This window comes from Acomys minous (genome assembly GCF_964271855.1).
Source record: "Acomys minous genome assembly, chromosome: 13".
NCBI classification, from domain to species: Eukaryota; Metazoa; Chordata; class Mammalia; order Rodentia; family Muridae; genus Acomys; species Acomys minous.
In genome coordinates, this window is record NC_140495.1 from 47638538 (window position 1) to 47647594 (window position 9057).

The 9057-nt window shown below is 49.2% G+C and overlaps 1 long non-coding RNA gene across 1 annotated transcript; it reads left to right on the top strand.

Annotated features, from left to right (window-relative positions):
• The first annotated feature begins 221 nt into the window (after positions 1-221).
• Positions 222-3472, top strand: LOC311580659. The gene is made up of 3 exons (XR_014773546.1): positions 222-346; positions 3240-3308; positions 3393-3472. It is a non-coding gene; the product is annotated as an uncharacterized lncRNA (long non-coding RNA).
• Positions 3473-9057: the final 5585 nt, after the last annotated feature.

Consider the following 9057-nt stretch of genomic DNA (forward strand, 5'->3'; position numbering starts at 1 on the left):
GAGGCATCGTTGGAGGTGTGGCCTTGTTGGAGGAAGTATGTCACTATGGGGTGGGCTTTGAGGTTTCAGACGCTCAAGCCAGGCCTTGTGGCTCGCTCTCTCTTCCAGCTGCCTGCTGGTCCAGATGTAGAACTCTCAGCTCCCTCTCCGGCACCGTCTGTCTGCACGCCACCATGCGTCTCACCATGGCAACGGACTAAACCACTGAAACTGTGAGCCAGCTCCAACTAAAAGTTTTCCTTTATAAGAGCTGCTGTAGGCACGGTGTCTCTTCACAGCAACAGAGCACTGACTAAGACACACATAGACTTTAGATTTGCTTTTTGATGGCAACTTCACTGAATCTGTAAGTTTCTTCTGATAAGATAGTCACTTTCACAGTGACAATGCTGTCACTCCTTGAGCGTGGGAGGGCTTTCCATCTTGTGCCTTTCCAGTTCCTTTCTTCACTGTTGTCCAATTCTTATTGTAGAAGTTGTTCACCGCCTTTTTCTTTCTTTCTTTCTTTCTTTTTGTTTTTCAAGACAGGGTTTCTCTGTGTAACCTTGGCTGTCCTGGACTCACTTTGTAGACCAGGCTGGTCTCGAACTCACAGCGATCCTCCTGCCTCTGCTTCCCAAGTGTCACCTTCTTGATTAGTTTTATTTCTTATCTGTTGTTCTTTTTGTTTGAGGGTACTGTGAGTGGTTTGTGTTGTTTGCGACAGGGTCCCACTATGTACCCATGACTGGCCTGGGATTCCCTGTGTATCCCGGTTGGCGTCAAACTCTAAGAGATATCTAAGTGCTTCTGCCCCCTGTGTGCTGAGAGTGACGGTGTGCACCACTAGACTGGTTTCCTCTTTTTTCCTCAGCAAGTTTGTTATTGACACACAGGAAGTCTACATGTTTTGTACATTGATTTTGCAGCTCATTGCTTTGCTGAATATGTTCATCAGATTTACGAGGTTTCTGGTGGAGTTTAAGAATCATGTCACTGCTGGGCGTGGTGGCACAGACCTTTAATCCCAGTACTAGAGAGGCAGAGGCAGGTGGATCACTGTGAGTTTGAGGCCAGCCTGGTCTACAAAGAGAGTTCCAGGTTAACCAAGGTTGTTTCAAGCCCCCCCACCCCCCCCACCCCCACTCCAGTCATGTCCCCTATACAGCTGGATAATTTGATTTCTACCATATCTGCTTCTATCCCTTTTACTGTTATAATCATGACTTTAAACAGGTATTGAATAAGAATGGAGTGGGCATGCTTGTCTTGATCCTGAATTTAGGGAAGATGTTTTCAAGTTTCACCATTTTGTACAGCATTGACTGTAGGTTTGTCATATACAACCATCAACCAGGGTTAGGAACTCAGCAGTCCCTCCCCACTCCAGGATGGATTTCATTTCTTTTTCTTTTTTTTGAGACAGGGTTTCTCTGTGTATCCCTGACTGCCCTGGAACTCACTCTGTAGACTAAGCTGGCCTGGAACTCACAGAGATCCTCCTGCCTCTGCCTCCCAAGTGCTGGGATCAAAGGTGTGCACCACCACCCCGCCCGGCCCAGGATGGAACTTTTAACTAGCTTGGTCTTGTGCAGGTAACCACAAGCTGCTGTGGGCTCATGTGTACACCAGCCATGTCACAGCCAGAAATCAGCACTTCACAGCGCGCCTCCCCATCCACCGGCTCTCACATTCCTCCTGCTTACTTTCCCGAGACGTTCCCCGAGCATTGGGTGGCTGCCCCCAAGCGATCCGATCCACAGCTGAGTGCTTGAGGCGTACTCTTTTATTGCTAGTCACTTCAAGGGTTTTATCATGAAGGGATATTTCACTTTGCCGCTGTTAAGACGATCATTCGATTTTCACTGTGCTTTCCAAGATGAGATGTTAGTGACTTCTGGGTTGCTATGACAACCGAAGAAGCATCTTAAGGGAGGAAAGGTTTATTTTGGCTCCTGGTTTTGAGGGTGTGTAGTCTATAGCCTGGTGGGGAGGGCCGGGTAGAATTCACAGTAGCGGGAGCATGTGGCCGACTCCTTACGTCATGTTTAACCAGTAGGGACAAGGCAAAGGAAACATAAAATCATCAGAAGCCCGCCTGTAATGTCCCACTCCCATCTCTGAGAGGCGATCTTCTCACGGTCCGTCGGTTTCGCAACAGCACCACAAGCTAAGTATTATTCAACATGATCCGCACGAGGACATTTCCGATTCATTTATGGAAGATAAAAGGGATTAGGGTATGGTTTGGGGCTAGAGAGAGGGAGTGTTAAGACAAAAAACAAAACAGGCTGGGGCTGCAGAGTTAGCTCAGCAGTTAGGAGCACTTGATGCTCTTGCAGATGACCTAGGTTTGGTTCCCATCACCCAGAGCGGGCAGTCCACAACCGTATGTTAACTCCCGCTCCAAGGGACCTAGCGCCCTCTTCTGGCCTCTGTGGGGTCCTACATGTTCATCTACACAGTACACAAAAAACTCATGCAGGCACACATGCACACACTAATAAATGGGTCTTTTATACTGTCAGGGAGAACAAGACAGCGCAAAGAAAATGTGTAAATGTGTAAGCCACAGTGGCCATGTGCTAAGCACACCTTTTCAACAATCTCATGCCATCTTCACAAAGCTTGGCGGTTCTTGTTAGTGATATGGGGCACAAGGTCACACAAGGAGGAAGCAGAAACAGATGTGATTTGTGGACCCCAGATGGGAGCTCCACTCTTGAGCAGTACACTGTGTGAGGCGGATATGGCCAGAAGACGTTCAGCTGGGCGTAAACCCTGTATGGCAGCCTCTCTCTCTGTCTTCGCTGGCAGTGTTTACTGAACCTCGCAGAGTTGGGAGTGGGTAGCGGGGTTAGGGTTAGGGGTTCAGGGGCCACCCATCTTCCCCAGTGCGTCTGCAGCAGTGTTCTGGTGCACATCTGAGGGGCCAACCCTGCTAGCTCCTTCTTTGTCCTGGGTCCCAGGGCAGCTCATCTTTGAGAGCTATGCTGCTTCCCTGGCCCTGGCTCACCTCCAACACCTGTTTGCCCGAGCATCCCTCTTGCTGCAGCTATCCCAGGGTGGGGCCTTCCCGACTGAGCACAGTGCCCAGCAGGAAGCCAGTGTTATAGAATGGGGGATACTTTTGCATTTGTGGATCACCAGTCTCCCAGAAAGAAGCCGCTCTTCGGAGAAAATGCTGGCCCCGCCCCTCAGAGGCATCTTTAAAAAGATTTATTTTTATTTTTACTCATATGTACACCACATGTGTGCAGGTGCCCATGAGGCTAGAAGAGGACGGCCGTTGCTCTGGAGCTGGAATTACAGAGAGCCAGCCACTCAAGGTGGGTGCTGGGAATTGAATTCCGGGCCCTCCCTAGCCCCCTCAGGTACGTTTCAATAAAATACTTCTCATGCCCGCCCCTTAGGACTGGTTTCCTGGTCCTGCTCCGGCTCTGCTGGAGAGTCTCAAGCAGCCCCTTCCGCTGTTCAGAAATCCAATGAGTAGAAATCATTTTACTTACTGACAGCTACACCCTCACCCGTGAGACTGTGTGATGGGGTTTCTCCAGCAACCTGGAGTAACAGTGTCGGCTCTGACGAACCAACATGTCTTCCTCTGACATTTTTCAGGTGATAAAAGAAACTTCATAAGATTTGACAATAATTCTTTATTCTCCAAAACTGATGCAGGGGTGTGTGTGTGTGTGTGTGTGTGTGTGTGTGTGTGTGTGTTTACTGGTGTACTCACACATACATGTAGAGCCTGGTATCTTTCTCTATTGCTCTTCTTCTTATTTTTTTGAGACAGGGTCTCAAGCTGAACTTACAACTACCTGTTTGGTCTATACTAGAGTGGTTCTCAACATGTGGTTCCAGACACCTGTGGGGGGTCAAGCAACCCTTTTTCAGGGGTCACCTAAGACCATCCCAAAACAGATATTTACATTACTGATTCAGAATAGTAGCAAAATTACAGTTATGAAGTAGCAACAAAAATAATTTTGTGGTTGGGAGTCACTACACCAGGAGGAACTGTATCAAAGGGTCACAGCCTTGGTTTGTTGTTGCTGTTGTTGTTGTTTTGTTTTGTTTCAAGACAGGACAGCCCTGGCTTTGTAAACCAGGCTGGCCCCGAACCCACAGAGGCTGCCTGCCTCTGCCTCCCAAGTGCTGGGATTAAAGGCGTGTGCCACCACCACCCAGCCAAAGGGTCTCAGCCTTAGGAAGGTTGAGAACCACTGAAATAAATAATTTTAAGATTTAAGTAGAAATTACAGAGGTATCACTTGGCCTTTGCTTCGGGGTGCTGCTGTGCCTCGGCACATCTCGCACTTCCTGGATGTCATGCTGGGAAGTCAGACCCCAACCATAAAATTATTTCATTACTACTTCACAGTAGCAACTTTGCAACTGTTATAAATCATAGTGTTAACTACCTAACATGCAGGGTATCTGACTCTCTCTCTCTCTCTCTCTCTCTCTCTCTCTCTCTCTCACACACACACACACACACACACACACACACACACACACACAAGAACTACTTCAGGGCTCTACATTTTAGGCCCTGGTCTCACTCTCTCCTCTTTCTTGCCCCTCCCCTCTCTCCCCCTCCCCCTTCTCTTTCTTGTGTGTATGAGGAGAGGTCACTTGTGTAGGCTTGTGTGTTTACAAACCAGAAGACCACCTTAGTTTCTCGGAAGCCATCCACCTTGTCTTTGGGACAGGGTCTGTCTCTGCCCCAGAGCTCACCAAGTAGGCTAGTTAGGTGGCTAGTGAGCCAGGGGGAGAGGAAATCCCTCTGTCCCCACCTCCCCAGCACTGGGGTTACAAGTATGTGATCCCATAACTGGTAAAAAACATGGATTCTGGGACTTAATTCAGGTCCTTTGCTGACTGAGATATTTCCTGTGCCTGCATGTATACACACACACACATACACACACACACACACACACACATGCACACACATACACACACCTCACATACACACATACACAGCACACGTGCGCACACGCGCACACACACACCACACATACATACACACACATACACACCACACACACACATACATACACGCACACACACACCACACATATACACCACACACACATGCACACACATACACATACACACACCTCACATACACACATACACAGCACAGGCGCACACACGCGCACACACCACCACACACATGCACACACATACACACACACCACACCACACCACACACCACCCACTCCTTTCCCTTCTCTCTGGCTTTCCCCTCCCCTTCTTCTGTTTCTTTAACATGGGAGAAGAGATCAAAGCCTACGATTCTTTTTTTTTTTTTTTTTTTTTTGGTTTTTCGAGACAGGGTTTCTCTGTGTAGCCTTGGCTGTCCTGGACTCACTTTGTAGGCCAGGCTGGCCTCGAACTAAGCCTACGATTCTTTTGGGGAATTTTCGCTTCAAATTTACTTTATGTCTCTTGGACTGCCTTTGGGTCGAATCCAGGACATGGCCTTGCTGGCTTAATGTCTTTTTTTTCCTGCCCTGATCCCTCTCCACAATACTGACCCGGCTCACAGTAACCTGAGACAACTAGAAAAGCACATTTTCTGGGCCTCTCTAGCTCAGCCGCTGCCAGAGATCTGAGGTTGCAAAATTGTATCTGCGCTCCCCACGCTGCAATTAGGCAGTTGCCAAGCTCAGTGGCCATTTGTACCTTCTGAACAGCGTGCAAATGGCTGATGGGAGGTGCAATTCAATAGCATGCGCTCACCCCCAGCTCTGCCAGCCCTTTCCAGAAGTCAGAAGACTGTGCAAAGAAGGACCCTGTTGATGGGCGCCGGGTAAGCAAAGGAATAGACATAGTCCCTTGGGAGTAAGGGCAAGAGCACCATTAATCAGTTGGCAGCTGGTAAGTAGGTGAGTTTCCTAAAGGCTTTGAAAGCAGGGAGGCGGGGGTGGGGGTGGGGGGTGCGTGGGGGAGGTGGGACGGTCGGGGGGAGGGGAATGAGGGGGGTGGGATTCCCAAATGGCCTGCCCACAGTTCTGCTGGAAACATAAGTCGGTGGCGCCACCTTCTGGAAGAAATGGCCTCAGGCGTAGCTGAGGAAAACAGAGACATTTTGTTGGAGGCTCCAGAAGATTCTGAGCTGGGAGAAAATCACTGGACTGACTTTTTGATATGGTCCAGCCTTCTCATTCCGCCGGAAAACAAACGGAAGCCTAACACAGGAACTCAGCAAACCGAACCGATCCGTACCTGTTGACTCTCCTTAGGGCTGAGCTCAGTACAAGCACAAGTATCGTACCAGAGAGTGAGACCAGAGGGGCTAATTACACGTCCCAATGACCTTTCATACACACTAATGTCGCACGTATCAGCAAATCAAGTTAGGCTCCAGAGTGTCTGGGAAAATGCTGCCACTCTGCCCTGCTCATGTCTCCAGAGCTCCTGAGTGGACACAGGCCCAGTTCTGTGGAGAGGGCCCCCAGAGAGCAGTGGCATGGAGTCCCAAGAAACCAAGGGGCTCATGAGAAGTCAGTCAGTGAAGAACAATCACAAGACACTCAGTTCCTCGTGAGCTTTTTTGCACATGCCAGAGCAGTGTCTTATTTGGGAAAAAAAATAGTTCCTATGTTGTAGAACACAGTGGACACTCAGGAGATGCTTGTTAAACAAAATAGATTGGGCCAGTGGGACAGCTCAGCGAGTAAGGGTGTGTGACTCCAAGCGTGGTGACCTGAATTTGATCCCCATAAACCACGGACTTCTGAAAGTTGTCCTCTGACCCACGCACATGCCATGGCACACGCTTGCATGCATGCACACACAGAAAGAAATAAATAGAACATACATGTATACATGCATACATAGTAGATTACCACAAAAGGGATGTGGGCGTCATTTCCCCCGCTCATCTCTCTTGCATACGTGTACACACACACACCACTACGTATATTATTTCTTTCCTATTCCTAATTCAGCTTGAATTGCTCCAGAAATCTCACTTATATCACAGACTGCCTATCTTTTTTTTTTTTCAAGACAGGGTTTCTCTGTCTAGACTTGGCTGTCCTGGACTCACTTTGTAGACCAGGCTGGCCTCAAACTCATAGAGATCCACCTGCCTCTACCTCCTGAGTGCTGGGATTAAAGGCGTGCGCCCCCATGCCCAGCCAGACTGCCTATCTTTTGGTGGTTTGTTTGTTTGTTGTTTTGTTTTTTAAGGTAGGGCTTCTCTGTGTAGCCCCGCTGTCCTAGAACTCACTTGGTAGGCCAGGCTAGCCTCAAACTCAGAGACCCGACTGCCTCTGCCTCCTAAGTGTTGGGATTAAAAGTGCGCACCACCACTGCCTGGCTAGGCTGCCTATCTTTATATGCCCCTACAATTACATTTCTTCCTTTGTGCACTCAGTTTGTCATACAACTGCAGTTCCTGGTTGTAACAGGCACTTTCTTGGGCCTGTTTGTCTTCTACCGAGAGGGGGCCACATCCTGCCTGTCCTGTTCCCGTTAACTCAGCTCGGTTTCTTCCACTGGTCCTTTTTGGGGCTTCTGTTCCCACCATGCATCCCCCATCCCTGGTCACAGCCTGCTGAGAAGGTCGGCTGGAGACAATGTTCGTTCTTCTCTACCCAGGCTGCCAGGCTCAGCCCTGCCCTCCACCAGGCAACCTGCAAAGAGGGCATCTGTGGCTTGTACCTGTCAGCCCTTAGTAGGCACAAGGCCCTGCTTTGTACCTGGCTCTTCAGGGACCACTGTAAACATCTGTAACAGTGTTTATAAACAGTGTAACTCTGCACTGGCTGTGCCCCACCGTCCATCTCACCCATAAAACAAGGGATGTGGGCCTATTTACCTCACTGGTCCTTTGAGTCTCTAACGCAAGCCCTCTTAGCATCACCACAGCAGGTCTGCGCGCCTACGCGGGTCTCTCTGAGGAAAGCAGAGGCATTACCCAGTCACATCTGTGCCTCATCTGCATGCTAATCTTTTCCTTCCTGGAAATTTCATAATGGCTACAGATTACATTTGGCAGAATCGTTTCTGGTCGAGTTGAAGAATCAGTTACATGTCTTTTCTTTCCCGTCTCCGTCTCTCCACACCCCCACCCCCCACCCCCCCAACCCCCCACCCCCCCACCCCCACCCCCGTCTCCCCTCACCTTTCCTCAGGCCTCTCAGTACAGCCCGGGGCCACTACCTCACCTCAGGACTTCTCCAGGGTCTGTGTGGTCTTCTGTGGTGGGGATGTGTGCCCTGTACTGTGACAACACAGATTGTTTTGTTTTGTGAGACAAGGTTTCTCTGTGTAGCCTTGGCTGTCCTAGACTCACTTTGTAGACCAGGTTGGTCTCCAACTCACAGTAATCCACCTGCCTCTGCCTCCTAAATGCTGGGATTAAAGACATGCGCCACCACGCCTGACTACAGATTTTCTTTTTTTAAAGATTTATTTATTATTATGTATACAGTGTTCTGCCTGCATGTACACCAGAAGAGGGCATCAGATCACATTGTAGATGGTTGTGAGCCACCATATGTTTGCTGGGAATTGAACTCAGGACCTTTGGAAGAGCAGGCGGTGCTTTTAACCCCTAAGCCATCTCTCCAGCCCCCCCTCCCCCAGATTTTCTTTTTTTTTCTTCAGATTTTCTTTTAATGTTCATGTGTACAGGCATGCTTGTGGGTGGTGAGGGTGGCATATTGAGCTCAAAAGTCAGTTTCTGCTGCTGTGTCCCATGTGACAGCCATCTTTTGAGATAAGGCTTCAGGAACTTACAAAGTAGGCTTCACTGTGTGGCCTGGGAGGCCCCAGAACACGTTCACCAATTCCTCCCAGGCACTGGATTACAAGCACATGTGACTGCACTAGGTTTTTGTTTGTTTGTTTTTGTTTTTTGTTCTGTTTTGACACAGGGTTTCACTAAGTAGCCTTGGCTGTCCTGGAACCAGCTCTGTGGAGCAGACTGGCCTGGAACTCACCGAGATCCACCTGCCTCTGCCTCCCCGGTGCTTGGATTACAGGCGTGCGCCACCACTGTCTGGCTGAATTAATTTTTTTTTTTTTAAATGTCGGGTTGAACTCTGGTCCCTGTGT